The sequence below is a fragment of the Chenopodium quinoa genome, unplaced genomic scaffold, assembly GCF_001683475.1.
Source record: "Chenopodium quinoa cultivar QQ74 unplaced genomic scaffold, ASM168347v1, whole genome shotgun sequence".
NCBI classification, from domain to species: domain Eukaryota; kingdom Viridiplantae; phylum Streptophyta; class Magnoliopsida; order Caryophyllales; family Amaranthaceae; genus Chenopodium; species Chenopodium quinoa.
The window spans coordinates 10,236,588-10,256,245 of record NW_018745684.1 but is presented as its reverse complement, the minus strand read 5'-3'; the positions used below and the strand labels follow the sequence as shown (position 1 = coordinate 10,256,245).

Here is a 19,658-nt window from a genome sequence, read left to right as displayed (position 1 = left end):
ACCCCACTTAACGGATTCCTAAACGGAATCAGTTAAGTGGTGGTAAAAACCATTTTCGTAACATTTGTCTGGTGTTAAGATAAAACTTTTTTTTAGGGGGTGTTAAAAACCAATTTCATGCTTTTGTCAGGTGTTAAAATAAAAAATATCCTTATATTAATTTAGTAAGTGAGTGAAGTTTTTGAATGAGGAATATGTAATATCGTTTATGAAGAGTTATATGATTTTCTCCATAGGAGAAGTTTTTGATGGTTGTTACTCCTTGTGACTTTTAGTTGGCCTATATAACTCTTGTTATTGGATATAACATGATTATTAGTTTCTATTTTATTTTTTGAAATTCTTTTGGTGGCTATCATTTCAATTTTTTAGTGTGTTAACTACTAAGTTGTGTTAACCTTGTGGTGTAATATTTTTGAATTATTATTTTTCCTTAATTCAAAAGTGAGATTACTCTTAGAGCCCACCTTAAGAGAGAGGTTTCAAGTGTTGTAAATATATTATTTCATGTTTTTGCACCTAAGTGTTCTTATTTGATTCAATTTGGTTTATTTAATTTTGGCATTTGTTTGAAGAAATCAACATCGATTTCTCCATGTGAGTAATGCGGTGGTGTTGAGCATCACATGTATATTTATGGTAAGTAATATTCTTGAATTTCTTATCTTCTCAATTTGTTACGTAAATATTCCACAAAGTTGAGTATGACATGTTTTTATTATTGTGAGAATAATAAAATTATTATGATTTTTTGATTTTTCAAATTGTGATGATATGATATATGTAGTTTATGTCATCATTGGTGTGGGGAATATTTTAGTATTAGCATGAAATATCTATACTTTACAGAGGTTTTAAAGTAAGTCTTGAGTTGTGTATTTGCTAATATATTTAACAATGTGATATAAATTAGTGTTGGACTCAAAGTCTTGGGTTATGTATTCTTTAGTTATGTCTTTTACCAATTGAATTCATGTTGTATGACTTTGAATCCGAATATTGGATTACCTTATCCACTATGACCCTTATCCTTTACTAAAATAGATTGTTTTTAGCATGTTTGTGTATTTTCGCCATGGTTAAGTGACAAGTGATTGGCTATATATGCATGTGAGAGTACTTATATCTCTTGATTGCTTTATTCCCTTCTTATGTATATCTTTTGTTAATGGTATACAATTTGACTATAAAAGGAATAAGGGGCATTAATATGAAATTGACCAATTATGCTAAAGATGACGATTGTTTGTTTGCCTTGATTTGTTATTTTGGTATCTCTATGTTTATAGAGTATTACCTTATCTTAGTGAGTTGTTGTGAGTGATCGTTTACCTTAGAAGAAGTGAATCGCTAAACATCGCCCGCAAATTACCATATAAAGCCCACAAATATGACTTGGTGTGGCAATTATGCCCTTTTTCTAAAATTGAACAAATCTCGATTTAAAAAATGTGGAGCCGTGCTAACTCGCCGGGGGATTCCATTTTCTAAAATTGAACAAATCTCGATTTAAAAAAAGTGGAGCCGTACTAACTCGCCGGGGGATTCCATTTTCTAAAATTGAACAAATCTCGATTTAAAAAATGTGGAGCCGTACTAACTCGCCGGGGGAGACCGGAGGGCAGGCCAGAGTTGTGGGGGACGCCGGAGGTACGTCGTCGTCGACGGAAAACGAGGTAAGTCACCGTTAAAATTCACGGTTTACCGTAGGGGTGGCTCCGGCGCCTAGGATGGACGCCCTAACCGTAGCATGGACGTCCAAGCCAGACGCCAGAACCACCAGACCGGCGTCCAGCCTAGACGCCCAGACCACCAGACTGGCGTCCTGGCCAGGCGCCACTCTACTGGCTGAGGCGGCCCTGCCAGGCGCCAGTCTAGTGGCTGTGGCGCCCCTGGCAGACGCCACCAGTAATTTTTTTTTTTTTCCTTCTTTGATTTTGTTGTTGTGCCTACTTTTTTTTTTAAAAAAAAAAATCGAAAATGAGTTTTTTAAAAATTTCGAAATGGCTTTTTTTAAAATTAATTTTGAAAATTCGAAATAGGTTTTTGTAAAATTAAGTTTGAAAATTCGAAATGGTATTTTTTTTAAATTTAGTTTGAAAATTCGAATTGGGTTTTTTTAAAAATTAAGTTTGATTGTTGAGAAAGGTTTTTTTTTTTAAAATTAAGTTTGACAATTCGAAATTGTATTAAAAAAAAATTGGAAATGGTTTTTTTTTTTTGTTTTTAATTTATTTCAAATTGAAAATTCAAAACGGTGTTTTATTTAAATTATGTTTAATTATTTAATGTGTTTATGTATGTAGTGAGTAGATTTGTGTTAATGTATACCAAAATATTTAATTGTTTATGTGACTTTTATAAATGAGTGTGTTTAAAATTTGTATGTGTATGTGTATGAATAATATTATACATAATTATGTTTTTTTTTGTGTTAATTCTGTGTAAATATAGAAATTAAATGTATTATGCGTTAAATGTATTTATTATAATATATAATTGATGCAGAATTATGGTGGAGACGGAAATGATTACAGTGGGATATTTGGACATGATGGTCCATTCGAAAAAGCTCAACAAGCGATTGATTGGGCAAAACAAGTTGCAATTGCAGCTGGATTTTTCTTGGTAGTAGTAACTCATAAATCTCAACGGGATGGTAGAATGGATCGCATTTTGAGATGTGACCGTTATCGCAAAAGAGAAGAAAGAGATTTTCGTACAGCCACTCGGTTTGATACAAAGCGGAAAGGCTATGGGTGTGAGTTCAGAGTAAAGGTCCGACAACTACGGAGTTGTGACGGTTGGGAAGTGATTGGTTACTCTAAATGGGGGTATCACAACCATGAGATGATAGTATATGAAGAGGGTCATCGACAGCTGAGCGGCTTAAGTCCTGCTGCGAAACTGGTTGTGAAAGAAATGAGTGATGCTCAAGTCAAGCCTGCTAAAATATTAGCATCTGTGTTAGAGAAATTTCCAGAAGACCATCCAAACCGAAAACACATCTACAACGTCAGACAACAACTCAGGTTTGAACGGTCAGAGGGAAGGAACCCTATACAGCAGCTGCTACACCAGGCACAATCACGTGGTTACCTGTTCTGGTTTGATTCTGATGAAGATACAACTGAGGTGACTCATCTTTTCCTTGTGCATTCTGATTGTGTTGATATGATCAAGTCTTGGCCATTTGTGATTTTGATCGACTCAACGTACAAGACAAACAAGTACAAGTTCCCACTGGTTGAGATCATGGGGATGACCGGATCCACGAATGGAACACCCTAGCTGCATTTTAGTTTTTCATGTTTACATTATTCCTATGTAACCTTATTCGTACGTTGCTCTTTTAATGAGAACATTAATTTTTTATATTGTATTGCTTACAGCATTCTATATGTTGCATGGGTAAGTTGCGCGGATCCACGAACGGTAAAAACTAAAATGATAATATGTCAAAGTTGAAAAACAGCAATGATAATATGTCAAAGTTGAAAGCTAAAAAAACAATCTAAAATGTTACAAACTTAAAAGATAATGTTCAATTTAATAAATTTAAACGATCAAAACCATCAGTAATCCCTCCTCGACGCCGACTCCCAATGCGCAAGGGTCTGTTCCAGACTATCAACAGTAGCTCTCACTGTTGCACTCATGTTGTCCTTCTCCAGAGAGAGTTTCTATACGTTCTGCATTATCTTTCCCATCCACTGCATACAACAAAAAATAAAAGATGAAATACAATAACAACATATAAAACTTAATTAAAAAACAACGATAAATATTTTATGAGACATACAGCTTCCGTGGCAGTAGGCGGTGGCAAACAATCATCATCGATGTGGTCGAGATCTGCGATCAATCTCGGGTGCGAATACCGGTTGAACCATTCCATGTAGTACTGGTCACACATGGGAGGATGCCCAGAGGGCGCCCGCTGCAACTCCGTAGTCCATAAGCGGGCCACCATCGGAAACTGGTCCCACGTCCCAATCATGATATCTGGCCATCGCACGACGTAGTCCCTCGACGATGCAGGTCGGACCGCCTTCATCGGGCATGCCGGGGGAGGAGGGACAACTTGGACAAATCCAAGCTGGCGAAGACAACGCTAGGGCATGTACGCCTCGACGATCTCACGATACTGAATGAGTCCCGTGTACAGGGTCCTGGGTACCCTAACACTAGGGTGCGGGCCGAAAGGCATCCAGTTCACCTGCACATAGTTTTAAAATTTAATAACATGAATATAATATGTAAATATAATAAAATGTAGAAACAATTTATAAACGTTACCTCTAAGGGGGACAGCCTGTCAAGCAATAACCGTATCGATCGGAGGCGGTCAACGGACTTCTTCTCCAAGCGCGGACTCCACGCACAAGCACGCGGCACCCCCTCATCAATAGGAACCGGATCACGATGTGGTCGCAATGCAGGAAAGTACTCGTATATCCAGGTCTGCAATAGAGTCAGACACCTAGTGACACCTGCCGCGTCAGCCCGACTCGCAAATCCTAGTTGACGATACAAATACGCCAACGTAGCCGATCCCCAGGAAAACTGGCCTACACTGTCGGGGTCACACGCCTCTACTATGTCGCGTGGCCTGAGCTTGTTTCCGCCGCTCTTATCCGGAAACAAGGTACATCCGAGGAGTAGAAAAACATAAGCACTAAGCTGTGCGTCGTGCGTCCTATGTGCACTGGGGTACAAACACCGCTGCAACACGGATGCGATCTTCACACCGCCGTGTTCCTAAACACCAAGCGCCTCGGTGTACAGTGCAACCCTGTCCACCGCCAACAACTCCGCCAGCAAATCTGCCTGATCCGCATCAGCCACAGCACAAAGTTGTTTACCCTCAACACGAATTCCCAGAATGGCCTCGACGTCATGTAACATGATCGTCATCTCACCAAACGGAAGGTGGAAAGAGTTTGTATCCGGCTGCCATCGCTCAACGAAAGCCGTGATCAGCGTACTGTCAATCTTATCGTGCATGGTGGCAGGAACGTGATTAACCCCAGTGCCCTCCAGGCGCTCGAACATCTCGCTCTCCGCCGGCCAAGCCTCAGCCCATGTACGCAAAAAGCTACAAGTCTTTTCCCGGGTATGACATTTCAACAACCCCGTAAATGAAGGACTCTCCTGGTCCTCCCAAATACGGGCAGCTATGTGTCCTAGAAAGCTAGGAATCACACTCCCGTCAACAGGCCCACCGGGCAGCTCACTCCTAACAACCCAAGAATCATTAACGGCCCTCGACCGTTTCCTACTTGCCCCAGATACAGTGGACGTAGATGATGTGCCAGATCTACTAACAAACCTACCACCCCTACCCTTACGCACCTCCACCATATGTGCCTCGTACATGTCATCAACCCTCTGACTGAATGGACCGTAATCATCATATGGTCCACTCCCATCGTCCACATCCTCATCCTCATATGCGCCCTCCTCCTGCTCCTCCTCCTGGTCACCCTCCTCAGCATCATCATCGTCATCGTCATCCTCATCCCGACGGTGGATCCGTTCTCTACACAAATACACACATAATACCCTAATATATTAAAAAATGTATGAGTTCCAAAAAAAATAAAAATTATTTCAAATAACTAAACATAAAAAATAAAAAACAAATATATTACACATACACAAATACACACATAATACCCTAATGTATTACACATTTTAAATAAAAAAAACAATTACACATTAACACAAACAATTTCCACATACTACATCAATTAAGGCATAAAAAATGTTTAAACATCAAACATAAAAAAAATAAAATATATACACAAAAAAAAAATCTGATTTTATAAAAATAAAGTATACACGATTTATAAAAAAAAACACATAAAGTTGATAAATATTTAAACAAAAATAAAACACATTAACAAAAAAAAAATTAGACATAAAACTAAATTATTTTAAATAAAACTAAATTTCTGATTTTGCAAAATAAAAAAAAAACCAAAAAAAAAAAGAAAAAAAAAAAGGGTTGGGCGCCTGGCCAGGACGCCCACCCACTGGCGGTGGCGCCAGCTCCGGCAGCCGTAGCCAGTGGGCAGGCGCCTGAGCTGGAAGCCCACCCATTGGCACAGGCGCCAGATCTAGACGCCAAAGCCAATGGGCTGACTTCTGGTTTGGACGCCTGCGCCGGTGGCTGGGCTTCCAAGCCAGACGCCACCCCACCGTCTTTGGTGGCCGGAGCTGACGCCCCACCACGCGCCACCGTCTTCTTTTTTTTTTTTTTTTTTTTTTAAAAAAAAAACTTAAATAATTACCTTGCCAACAGGTCGCCGAATTTCCTCCGCCGTCACCGCCGCCACCTCTTTCCCTTGCCGCCGCGACATTGTCGTAATTAATTTATTTAGGAGAGGTAGATTTTCTGATTTTTTTAGAGAGAAGTAGAGAGTGTTTTTTTTAAAGGAAAAGGGCAATAAAGTCACACCAAGTTATATTTATGGGCTTTATATGGTAATTTGCGGGCGATGTTTAGCAAATCTCTAGAAGAAACCATTGAGGTTGAGTTAGTCCATGTCTAATATGCTTAGAGTCTTACAACTTTTCTTCAAGGATTGTTTCTCTTAATATATCTTCTAATGGCCTTTTCGATGTTATTTCACCAACTCACCAAGTTTTGTTGGAAGTGTTCAAGGCTAAACTCACGAGTAAAGGTTTATGACTTTCTTGTCTTTATTAGAACCATGTATTCATGTCTCACTTAGATGGTTGGTTGTTTTACCATCATTCTTTTATACTAGTTTTTCATCAAGCGGATGGAGAATAGTATGCCTTTTAAGTGATAACCTAAGTGAATTAGTGAGTTCCATGTTAGAGGATAAGAAATGAGATTTGAGTTCAAGTATGTTTTGAAACTTTTACCTATGAGGCGGTACAAGAGTTTTGTTAGTACCTTGTGAGAATCTTATACTTGTGATTAAGTTTGATTCTCACTACTTGCTTCAAGGTAATATATATTGATTTTTATGTTATTTCTACAACGTTTGCCCACAAATGGGTTGTGTAGTAGAATTTTTCATGTCTATTCTAGAAGGAAATTAGCTTACTTCACAAGTGGCTTGTGGCCAACAACGATTGTCCACAAGCGAGTTGTGGAGTAGACTTTTTCCATGTCTAGATTCATTCTCTTAGCATTATTCTTGTTCTTTTTATTGGGATTCCTTTGTAACCTCCACTTAACTCCTTTTCTTAATGGGATGTTTATGGGTTGGTTAATTCTCTTAATTGCTGATTAAGCTCTTTGTCTTTCTTTCATTTTACCTTGTGAATCATATATATTCCTTAGTGAAGAAAATCAGAAAATATATGATACTACAATATACTTATCCACAAAGAGCTAAACACATTCTTCTTTTTTGGGCATAAGTTTATATGACTCCACCTCTCACCCAAAAGTGCCTTTGAGTGAGAGTGGTGTGTAACCTTAAGGAACATACCGGCGATACAATGTGCACCCCGGTTGCACCAGAATTAGTTTTCAAATTCAGTGACGAAATGCCACGCCAAACCATTTTCCTTTGATCAAACAAACACATTATTTTTATATTTTTGTAGCCTTTGAAACACTTATTTTACAACAATATGGACTTGGCAGGATTCCTTGATGCACAATTTTAAATAAATATGAATTTTTTAAGAACTCTATAATCTATAGATGAAGGTATATAAACTGGAAAAAAAAAAAATTTCATTCGTTCTTTTTAATTGCAACATTTGAAACTTTACACTATTTTTATACACACATTGATCTTCTTTAATGATTAGTAAATGCAAAAATATATTAAAGTTATAAAATGCATTGACAAGCGTAAATTGTGAACATTAGATTAAAAAATAAAAAACAATGAAAGTACTGAATATATATACAAAACGTTAATTTTTTTTTGAAAGGCAAAGCAAAATTAACTATTAATAGCAATAGTGTCCATGAGAAACAAATGGAGCTACATTAGGGGGAAAACTATTGTCCCAAATTTGCTCTAAAAGGAAGAAATTTTGCCAAATTGTGAGCTACTGAGTTACCATCCCTCTTCACATGAGTCCACCGAAGGCTTGCAAATGCTAATTCCGGCTTCATGGCATCACTGAGAATTGTATCCAAGTCAGTGAGATGAGTGGCACCTTTCGATAGCCGATTGACAACAACCTGACATTCCATCTCTATTATGACATGTTCTAGGCCATACTTGCGTCCTATGCTCAGAGCTAATACAAAAGCTTTGGCTTTTGGAATCTCAACTTGCCACCATGCCCTGATTCTTCTCAAAACTGCAAACAAAACATTACCATTCGAATCACGGGACACCACACCTAAACCCACCCAGCCTTCATCAACCAAAGAGGCATGTGTATTGATCTTGATTACATCCTTTGGGGGAGGATGCCATACAATAGGACTTGGAGAAGGAGAGTTCAGAGAGGTAGAATTAATAACCTTTGCGTACCTGTCATTTTCATCTACCCATCTAGCCACACGATCATTAAGCATAGATGCCGAGGTATTCTTTTGTTGAAAGACCTTTAGATTTCGATCAAGCCAAATCCCCCAAAGCAAATAGAAACCTCAGCTTTTAATATCCTGAGACACATTTTTCCAGCCTTCAAACAATTCACACGGGCTTCCTTGGAAACTTGTGGCATCATTTCAGAGCAGCCAGCAGCCTCCCATAACTCATGCACTCTTTCACAGCCAAAAAAAACATGCCACCATGTTTCCTCACAACTCTCACACCAAGGACAACTATCCATTTCAGTTAAGTGACGATATTTCAACAAGCTACGCACAGTGAGGGTTTGTGTGCAAAAACGCTACAAAAAATTTATGGCTTTTGGACACACATTAGCCTTCCAAATTTCCACCCAAGTAGTGTGAAAGTCATCAAGGTTGCAACCCTTTCCTAACATATATGTTGTCTTTACAGAGTAATTCCCATCCTTTGAGAAAGCCCAAGCTATGTCATCATGCGAGGTTCGGAAGCTCAAGGGGATAGATAGTATTCATTGTCTGTCTCGCTCATTAAAATGCAAGCTGACCAAATCCCAGTCCCACTCCAAGTTGTCGAGATTAATAAAGTCTCTAAACTTGACAATACTTGTAGAAGGAGAGCTAGTGGCAAAACGAGTGTTATCATCCACTAACCAAGGGTCATTCCAAACATCGATTTTCTCCCCGTCCCCTACTCTCCAAATCATGCCTTCTTTGATTAAAGCTTTCGTGCTCCATATACTCCTCCAAGAGTAACTTCCCGCATAACCCAAGTGACCATCAAGAAAATCACACCGGGGGTAATACTTTGCCTTCATCACCTTACTAAGGATCGAAGAGAGTCGGTGTTGGAAGTCAATCTCCAAGCCTGTCTCCCCAATAAAGCATCATTGAATACCGCAAGATCTCGAAAACCCATTCCTCCAAGACACTTGAGAGTGCATAAGGACTCCCAACTCTTCCAATGAATGTGTCTCTTATCCCCACTCTCACCCCAAAAAAATCTTGCCATCAGTGAATGAATCTTTTGAATAACCTCCACCGGGAACTTAAAAACTCCTAAAATATAAGTCGGGATTGCTTGTATGACTGACTTCAATAAAATCTCCTTTCCCACTTGAGACAAAAGCCTCTCCTTCCAACCTTGAAGCTTTTTCTCTATTCTATCAAGTAAAGCCTCAAAAACTGATCTTTTAGATCTCCCTAAAATATTTGGAATGCCTAGATATTTTTCATGCTTTTCCACTTGTCTCATGTTCAAAATTCTCATTATCTCTTCCTTTTGCTCTACTCTTACTCCTTTACTAAAGGACACTTTCGATTTTTCATAATTAATTTTCTGCCCGGATGCTACTTTGTACTGGTTGAGAATATCAACAATGATTGAGCATTCCTGTCAGTTAGTCCTGGTAAAAAGGAGACTGCCATCTGCAAAAAGAAGGTGAGAAATTCCCGTACCATTTCTACTTGCCTTGGCACCATGAATGTCACCAGAAGAAACTCTCCTCTGAATCATCTGGGAAAAGGCGTCAGCAACAATAATAAAAAGATACGGGGAAAGGGGGTCTCCCTGTCGCAGACCTCTAGAAGGAGTCACCGAACCGCATAGTTTCCCGTTGATGATAAAGGAGTAATTTACAGTAGAAACCAACGTCATCACCAGATTAACCCATCTTCCATCAAAATCCATTTTCAGAAGAAGTTGTCTTAGAAAGCCCCATTCCACCCTATCATAAGCCTTACTCATATCTAACTTCATAGCAATGTGTCCTTTTCTTCCTTTGCTTCTGGTCTTCATGGTATGGAAGAGTTCCATGGCAATCAAAGCATTATCTGTAATTAGTCTTCCTAGATCGAAAGCACTTTGATTTTCTGATATCAACTCCCCTAACACATTTTCCAATCGGAGCACCACACATTTTGAAATGAGCTTGTAAATAACATTACAAAGGCTTATGGGTCGAAAATCAGCTGCATTTTGTGGTTCTTTATTCTTCGGAATCAGGGTTATGTTGGTTGCATTTATATGAACCGGAAGAGGATTCTCATTCAACACCCCAGGGCATTGTAAAAAATTGCATGCATTCCGTCTGGCCCCGGGGCTTTGCTTGGGTGCATTTGCTTGAGTGCTTGATGAACTTCCTCTCTTGTGAAACGCCTCAACAAAGCTGCATTCATATTATCCGAAACTGACTTCTGAACACAGTCAAGCACAGGGTCAAGTCAAGGCTCGTGGGGTTTGTAGACGTAAAAATTCCGGCAAAATAATTACTCATAATATTCAGCAATTCATCATCTTCCACTTTCCATATCCCATTTTCATCCCAAAGACCTGTAATTTGGTTCTTCTTTTGACGTTGAGACGCCTTATGATGATAGTATTTTGTATGCTTGTCTACGTCCCGAACCTCAGAAACCCGAGATCGCAAATGCCAGTATGCTTCAAATTTTTCATGCAACTCTTCTAAATATTGCTCAAGTCTGCCACATTCGTCACAACTTTCCTCGATGACTGGAAGAGCTTGTGCCTTTTCAAAAGCTAATTCGGCACCCTTTATTTCTTTCTCTAGCTGATGAAAATGCTCCCCACTCCATTGTTCTAGATTTTTACTTACTCTTGCAATTCTTTCCAGAACACCAGCACTTCACTAATTCTTCACATCCCTCATCTAACAACCAGCACGTCTCAAACATAAATCTCCTTTTTTTTTCTTCTTTTTGTGGTTTTCATCAGTGCACGAGAGTAGTAAAAGAATGTGATATGATTTTACCCTCAATAAATGATCCACAGTTGCTTTTGGATAAAGAGAACACCATCTCTCAAAACCCAAAAATCTGTCCAACCTTTCCCTCACATGCATAGAATCATAGCAGGCGTTCTACAGGTGCCTTGAAATCCCAAATCATGCAGCCTATTTATTTCCACCACATCACGAAAATTTTCCAACTCTCTTCTAACCCCACCAGCACCACCTTCTCTCTCTTCGTAGGTCAAGATTTCATTAAATTCACCTCCAAAGAGAAGAGCAATATCATCCTCACAGAGGTGATTTATTAGTCTCCAAGTGTTAGGCTTCTCCTCAGCTTTCGCCCAACCATAAATCCCCACATATCTCCAAACAACAATCCCCCCACTCCAAATATCACCACATATGTGATGTTGGGAGAAAGAAACAATACGAAAATCCACCTCCTCTTTCCAATACATACATTGACCTCATGCCTTCCCTACGCTCGAAACCCCAAATGCTGCATGAAAGCCAAATGAACCTCTAAGGTCCTACATAATCTTCCTATCCACCATTGTTTCTGAAATAAAAACCAAACTTGGGCAATGATTCCAAATCCCACAATCAGAGTTGTCGAATTGCTCGGGATTGCCCATTCCCTGACAGTTCTAAGCTAAAATATTCATTGGGTTTGGCGAGGTTGGTCTTCGCCAACCTCCGCCCTTGGCCCCACACCACTCACAAATTTGTATAAATTATTTTCTTTTGTATATGAAGTTCCTGCTCTACATTCTCACCCTCTTCTCTAACTCTCTTGCTGCCTTCTGCTATCTGTGTCTTCACATTCTCCTCACCCCCTTTTGTTCTGGAAATTCTCTTCCATTGTCTCATACCTCCTTTCGGTCCAACTTCATCAGGTAGGCATATTAGTTCTGCTTCTTGCACGTTCTCTCTGCATATGGCTACCTTTGTGGCAACTTGATCTCGAACATTACAGAGCTTACTACCAGCAGCCTCATTCTGTTTTTCTTCCCTGACCCTTACACCTTCAACAATTTTTCCCTATTTCTCGACCTGCTTTCCCCCCTCCCCCCTCTTATTTTCTTTCTTCACTGTAATCTGCCTCTCCTCCCTTATTTCCCCTTTCTCACATATCTTCTTGACTTGCGTTTCTTCTTTTGTTATGAACAAACGCTTTACTGCATTACTCAGCCCCTCAACATCGTCACCAACATCATTATTTGCAGTCTTCCAGGGTGTTGAAACCCTTAAATTTTCACTAAATCTTCTGGTCATTACATTCTCCTCGCAATCTTTTCACCATATCCAAGTAAACCGCAAACATAGCAAAAAACAGGGAGTTTTTCATATTTTATAGGGACCTCAATTGTCCCTTTTCCCGTTTTAAGTTCGACAACATTTTTCAATGGTTTATTCACATCAATAAGCACTCGAATTGGCGAAGATTTATTAATGTCAATAACATCAAATTTATCCATGTCAAGAAACAGTCCAATTTTATCTATAATCCTCCTAGAATTGCCCTCATTATTCCTACCTTTGAAGGGTAAATCATAGATTCTGAGCCAAAGGGGAACCAAGTTTAAGGGTATATCAGAAGGTTTTGAATTACCTTTAATATCATCCAGGATCAAAATGTGTTGATCAAAATGCCATAGTTGTAAATCCATAACAATTTGCTTGTCCTTCCAGTGATGAGATTGGAAGAAGAAAGATTTGTCACCAATTATGTTCGCCTCGTCTCCATGCTTAGGGTTCCAACTTTTCTTCATTGTCAAGATTAAAGCATTCGAATCGACATTACGAGAGGTGTGAATTCGTCCCACAATTGCCAATTCGATCTGAGCCTCTTCATCCTTCCCCCCTTCTTCCACCCAATCAATATCACTCGCTTTCGAAATATGATCATTCGTAACATCTGAATTTTCCTCCATAGAAGAGAATTCTTTTGACATTATCAGCAAGTAGAGAAAAGATCAAGAAATCTTCGAAGTAGAAGCAGGAACTAGCGAAAAAATTAGAGCAAAAACCCTCCCAAGAGAAAACCCTAGAGGAAACTTTAGTGTTAAGACTTAACACAAATAATAAGTCGCTTTACAAAACTTTAATTTAAATACAAATGAAAATGTTGTGAAAGTGTTGCAAATTGCAATAGATATGCATGGAAAAGTGTAGAATTGCAAGTTTATTTTTGAAAGATTATAAGTAGAGTATAGATTAATGCAAACGGAGAAAAATAACTAAGGAGAACTTGCCATGTGTACTACGATGATGCCAATAGCTTTTGTTATAATAATATTTTTTTATAGTTTAATCTCTTAAAAAAATTTGTGTGGACCTGGTTCACAATAATATTATTGTGAATCCGGATTATATGCATGTAACTGACATTATATGAAACATAGTGACCCTAATTTTAACATAGTAACCTTATTTTTAATATATTAACCTTTATTAAACCTTGTGTGACATTTAATATTGTTGTGAATCTGAAATACGACGTTATGTTAAACATAGTGACCCTAATTTTAACATAGTAACCTTTATTATTTATATTCACCAGTATATAAAAAATGTCATTAAAAAAATAAAATAACCTATTATAGCCTTTATAATACCACAATGACTTTTATTTCAACATAATAACCTTTATTTTAATATAGTGACCTTTTTATTTAATAAAACAACCATAATGTCTCTAATATTAGTGGTCCACAATAAATTAGTGTAGGGAAATTGATTTGGCACACCCTTAATTGATTTTGGCACACCTCTATGTGAGAATAGCATAGAAAATTGTGCTCTCACATTGAGGTGTGCCAAAATCATTTCCCTTAGTGTGGACTAGGCCCATTTAAGAGCTATCCTAGGCTACCTATGACTACATAAGCATTAAAATGCATTTTTTTTTAAATAACATAAATTTGGAAATTCATAACAAAAAATATGTGTAGTTAGATTATCCTTAATATTCGATAGTTAATAGTTTTTAATTCTAAATATATCCAAGTTTAGCTTCTTAATTGGACAATTCCATGCGTTTCAAAATTTAAATAAATTTTTTTTTTGAATAGACGCAAGGCTAATACTCCCTCCGTTTCGTATAATAGCAACACTTTCCTTCTTCATTCGTTTCATAATACGAGTAATTGCAACACTTTCCTTCTTCATTCGTTTCATAATACGAGTAATTACAACACTTTCCTTCTTCATCCGTTTCATAATACGAGTAATTGCAACACTTCTTAATTTGATAAGGACACACTAATATTTTATTAATTTTCTTTTCTACCAACCCTAATCATACTATCCAGAACTTTTCTATTATATCTCTCTCTATTTACAATTAAATATATCTATACTAATTATACTTTATATTATAAAATTCCTTTTTTAAACCTTATCCAATAATTTTCCTAAAACTTTATACCCATCCTACTATTACGTTTTATTACAAAACGAAGAGAGTATCATTAATCAACGGACAAAATATCTATAGTTGCATAGGGGGAAATATCCGAACGAGCAAGGTAAAATTTAAAAATCCCCAAACCCGGCCTCAAAAGTCCAAATGGGCCATCATAGCATTTCTGAAACCCAGCCCACCCAACTAAACAAGATGTAATAAAAAAGTGCAAATTGAACAACTTTGCTAAACCAAATACACCAATCTCCACTTCTCCAGTAAACTGATAACCCCCTTTCACTTCTCCTCGCACCCGCCATTAAGGACTCTGGTATGCTTTCAATTCTACCCTCCTTTATTTTACTTCCATTTTTGTTATTTTCATGCTTATTTCAATTTCAATTTCATGTTATTTTAGCTCATTTTCACACTGAAATTTCAAAATTAACAAAACCAATTCATTAATTTGTTTAAGCTAGTATAATTTTGGGTGTTTTTGAGGAAAATAGTGGTAATTTAGCTTTGCCGGTGGTGTTACTGGTTGTTGTGAGGACTTCAGTCTTACAGATAAGGCGAAGGAGAAAGAGGGTAAAATTGTAATTTTTATATCAATTTCCTGGAAGGAATTCTGCTAGATAGTTGATTTAAAATTAGGGAAATTCCCAATATTGTGCATTGATTTATATTATAACCAATTGATTCCTTGGGTGTTATATTATAACCAGTATTATGCATTGATTTATATTATAACCAATTGATTACATGGAATAATCAAATTTAGTTCATGTAGTTGACCCCACTTATGGAATTAAGGCTTTGATTGATTGATTCCTTGGGTGTAATGGATAGTGGGTGTATATATGAAGTGAAATAGTCGCGATAATGAAAATATTTTGTTAAGTAGTAATCCCGACAGTATAAAGTGGAGGGATTAATCCCCCTATACTGTTTATGTTTCAGTGTTTAGAGTAGTATATCTGAATTTCAAGTTTAGCTCAGCTCTCTAGCGATGAAAATGCTTGGTTCTGAATGTAATTGGTGTAGACCATTTTGTCGAGATGCTTGTTGTTGTTTGCCAATAATAATGTATGGGTTAAATTGTGAATTTTCCATGTTCGGTATGGAATGTTAATCATATCTCACACTGCTTTGTCCACATTTAAATGCTAATAAATCCTATAACATAATAGTCAAATACTTATGTTTTGCTTGTTCAACATAATCTTGTAGTTCTTTTATAATTCCTGCATAATGTGTTGGGGCTCTTATACTTGTTTGGTCTTTACAAGATTTAGCTGGTGGATTGGTGGTAATGGAAGAGGTGAGGGTGTAGAGAAGTCTGGGGGAATCGAAAATCCTGTGGGGGGTTGGAATCAGTGAAGTCATTTGGGGTAATTCCGTACATAAAAAATTAGAGAAAGGAGACTGAAAATTTTCAAACTAAACACAATAGTTTACAGTTATGAAGATTATTGATTTTCTTGTCTTCTGTTGTACCCTCGAAACGAATAGGCCCCTGTTTCTTCAGCATCTCTATTTCGACTGTTAGCCATTTAGGCACTAGCTCGTAGTATTTACAGTCATGCTGTAGGGCTCTTAATTTCTAAGTTTGGTCTTTCAAAATTTTGCTGCAGGAAAATTAGCTAGGAGCTGTATTCAGTGATGGCCAGTATTCTGTTTTCATCAACATTTCACGGCTCAACTATCCGAACCAACACAGAAGTTAAAAGGCGTGATCATAATCTTGGCAGAGTTTGTTGTGTAAAGGCAATGAGAGTAGAGAAGTCTTTGGAAGAACTTTATCAGATAAGGGTAGAAAGAAAAATATCTCCCAAGCGATTAGATGAGCTTGGTGTATCAAGATGGTCAGTATGGAAGACTGGAAAATGCAAATTGCCCTGGGACTGGCATGTGGATCAGCTTGTCTATATCGAAGAGGGAGAGGTTAGAGTTGTTCCGGAAGGGAGCAAGCAATATATGAGTTTTAAGGCTGGTGATCTTGTGCGCTATCCCAAGTGGTTCGAGGCTGACCTGTGGTTCAATGACTTTTACCAGGAGCGTTATAGCTTTCGAGCTTATGGTGATGACTAGATGTAAGATTTTTCGGATTCATATAGTTATGATTTCAGTAAAGTTAGGATATTTATTGCTAATCAAATGTAAGAATTCTCTGTTTTGCGACAATTTTGCAACTGCACGACTGCACACTACATACTGTTCAATTTCGCACTTCTAACTGTTCTAATTTCTTATCCTCTAGGGAATTATGCTGTACAGAGTACAATGGAAGGCTTTGTAGCTGTAACTGACTCAAGCTCTCCATGACAACTAATTCCAAACAGCTCGAGCTAGAAAGAGAATGTGGATTATCTTCTTTTTGTTTGCCACTTCTAACAATATCTCCTCACGATATCTCCTAACGAGCCATTGGAAAAAAAGTCATTGGTTCCCCATGAACGCTGAACACTACTAGACGAAGCCTCATTCATAGAGCTCGAAGGCAGTTGTTGAGTACTATCGTAGTCAATCACCCTTGAAACATCTGGGACGGCGATTAGGTAGCGCATCTCATCATTTTGATTGTACTCATTATTTGTATCATTATCTGTAAATTGACCAAAAAGAAGATGATTAATTATTAGGAAACGTCAAAAAGCATGCACAAAACACGTATTTTTTATGTTTGCAAATTTCTAACAAAAAAAGATGAGATAATATATGTACATATTGCACCTTCACATGGAGTTTGCACTTGAGTATCATCACAACGAAGGTAGTTAACTATGTCTCGAAGTCTTGTGCTAACATTTTGGAGCGAGAACGAATCACGGTAGTAGTTCGGATCGGGATGAGCTTTCATTATATAGTGATAATGCTTCTCCAAAATACCTGGTTTGAATTTTAAAACGTGCGTACTGCAAGAAAATAATTAAACAAGATTGATCATATATGCTAAACTATACTAATGTATTTGTTTGTTAAGTTAACATAAATTTATATGCAAAAGATGGACACATATTTTGTATACCATAAGGAGGAAGCTTGGTTGTCTGTGAAATCGTAAGGTGCCTCATTCCAATCTGTATGTTTACGAGGAAGTGATGGTGAATCATTTTCGACGAAAAGTGAGGGTTTGTTCTTCAGCTATTAAAAAAAAGGTCATATAAGTATGAAAAACATCCATATAAGTAACGTATATTTAGTTAAGCGTGGATCTACAACTTTGTTCTAGAATAATTGACATACCTTGAAAATAAGACATCCTAAGTCGTCATTGAACGGGATATGAACCTTCATATCTTTAATATCTGACCAGTTGAACTTGATTCTTTTTTTCAGCCGCTTGTCGTCAACTAATTCTTCCAATTCCCAAGCGAAAAATGATCCTTTGGGGAAACCTTTGCACTTTATAGTCTCTGAACCATTTGTTATTATTTTCTGTATTATGAGAAATATATGTACAAAAAAAATAGTAGGTGTCACATTTAGTTTTATCATGAAATACAAGAGAGGAGTAACAATTAATAATGATAAACCGATGCAATATGATGTGATATATAGTATTAACAGTTGATAAGTGAAAGTATTACTATAAAGTTTGAGATCAGAAGAAATGAAATTGAGAGAATGAAAAAGGTAATCAAATAGAAAAGCTAACAAGAATTACCTCCCAAGTTCCAATTCGAAGAGACAAAGCTTTGAAGCTAAATAACGACATAGAAGAGGTAACTTTGGTTGGAGATGGATTCACCAAATCCAACAATTGATCATCAATAGTAAGAGTAAGACCAAGCTCTGTAGTACCTCTAAATCTCATCCAAAAAGCCAGATGATCGATTTCCTACACCAAGGGAAAAAAGCGTATAATGTTTTCTGTCCGAATGAGCCACAAAGGCATAACATATTATAAATAGGGAGGGTCTTACAAGAAAATATAAATAGGTAGAAATATTATACTTTGCACTACAATTAAGCATATTATGAAGTATAGGGCATGGCAACATGGATAATCATAACTTTACGTATAATTTAGGATGATAAGAATATTGTTTTATTTCACAGGATCTAATATGTCAAAATAATAATCTAAATATTTGATTAATAATATATTGAGATTAACCTAAAAACAAATAATATTATAATAATCATTATTACATATTAGTAATTAAATATGGTAAAAAATTAATAGAGGAATATGCAACTATTGAAATGGAGGTACTTAAATTATGACCATCAATTCTAAACAGATTAATGTTAACTACATTTTGACTTTTGTAATCTAAAAGATAACCTAATTCGGAATTTTAAGTCAAAGAGTAAAATTTTGACCATGTGAAATTTTTATTGTGCAAACTGCGAAGGATTGATAAGCATTATTATTATGAATTTCTGGGCTATAAGAAGGGTTTTGGGTTTTTAGGAAACAAAGGTGTGTTTTAATTGGGAATTTATTTGCTACAAATCAATGGAAAAAATAACCGTGTATACTGATCAAATATTAATTAAAAATATAGCATTACGCTAAAATAATATATTAATATAATAATAATAAAAAGTTGATAGTATTAAGATAAAAACCTTGTATATGGTATATAATAATAAATTTCATGATTAGTTTTGGTTTTTATACAATATGATAAAATTTAGTATATAAATAGTGAAAAAAGTCAAATTTGTTGGTTATTTTGGATTGGAAGGATTATCAAAATTTAACTGTAAAACCTAATTAACTAATACCTGATTTACATGTAGTAAAATTTTTTTTTTTTTAAAAAATTCACTTTTATCCTTAAACATAATAGCTGTGATTCAACATTGATAAAAGACTTATAGAGTAATTTTCGAATAAAGATTAAAAACATAAATAAACAAGAAACGTATTCATAACAAGTTTAGCATGAACTATGGCATTCATCATGACGATTCAATCTTTGTGTTTCGATAAAGTTCATAAAAATATAGAGGAAAAAAAAAAAGTTTA

General features: G+C 36.7%; 1 long non-coding RNA gene across 1 annotated transcript; it reads left to right on the top strand.

Annotated features, from left to right (window-relative positions):
- The first annotated feature begins 14,906 nt into the window (after positions 1 to 14,906).
- Positions 14,907 to 17,016, top strand: LOC110717946. Its single transcript, XR_002510824.1, has 3 exons — positions 14,907 to 15,008; positions 16,312 to 16,770; positions 16,938 to 17,016. It is a non-coding gene; the product is annotated as an uncharacterized LOC110717946 (long non-coding RNA).
- The last annotated feature ends 2,642 nt before the right edge of the window (positions 17,017 to 19,658 follow it).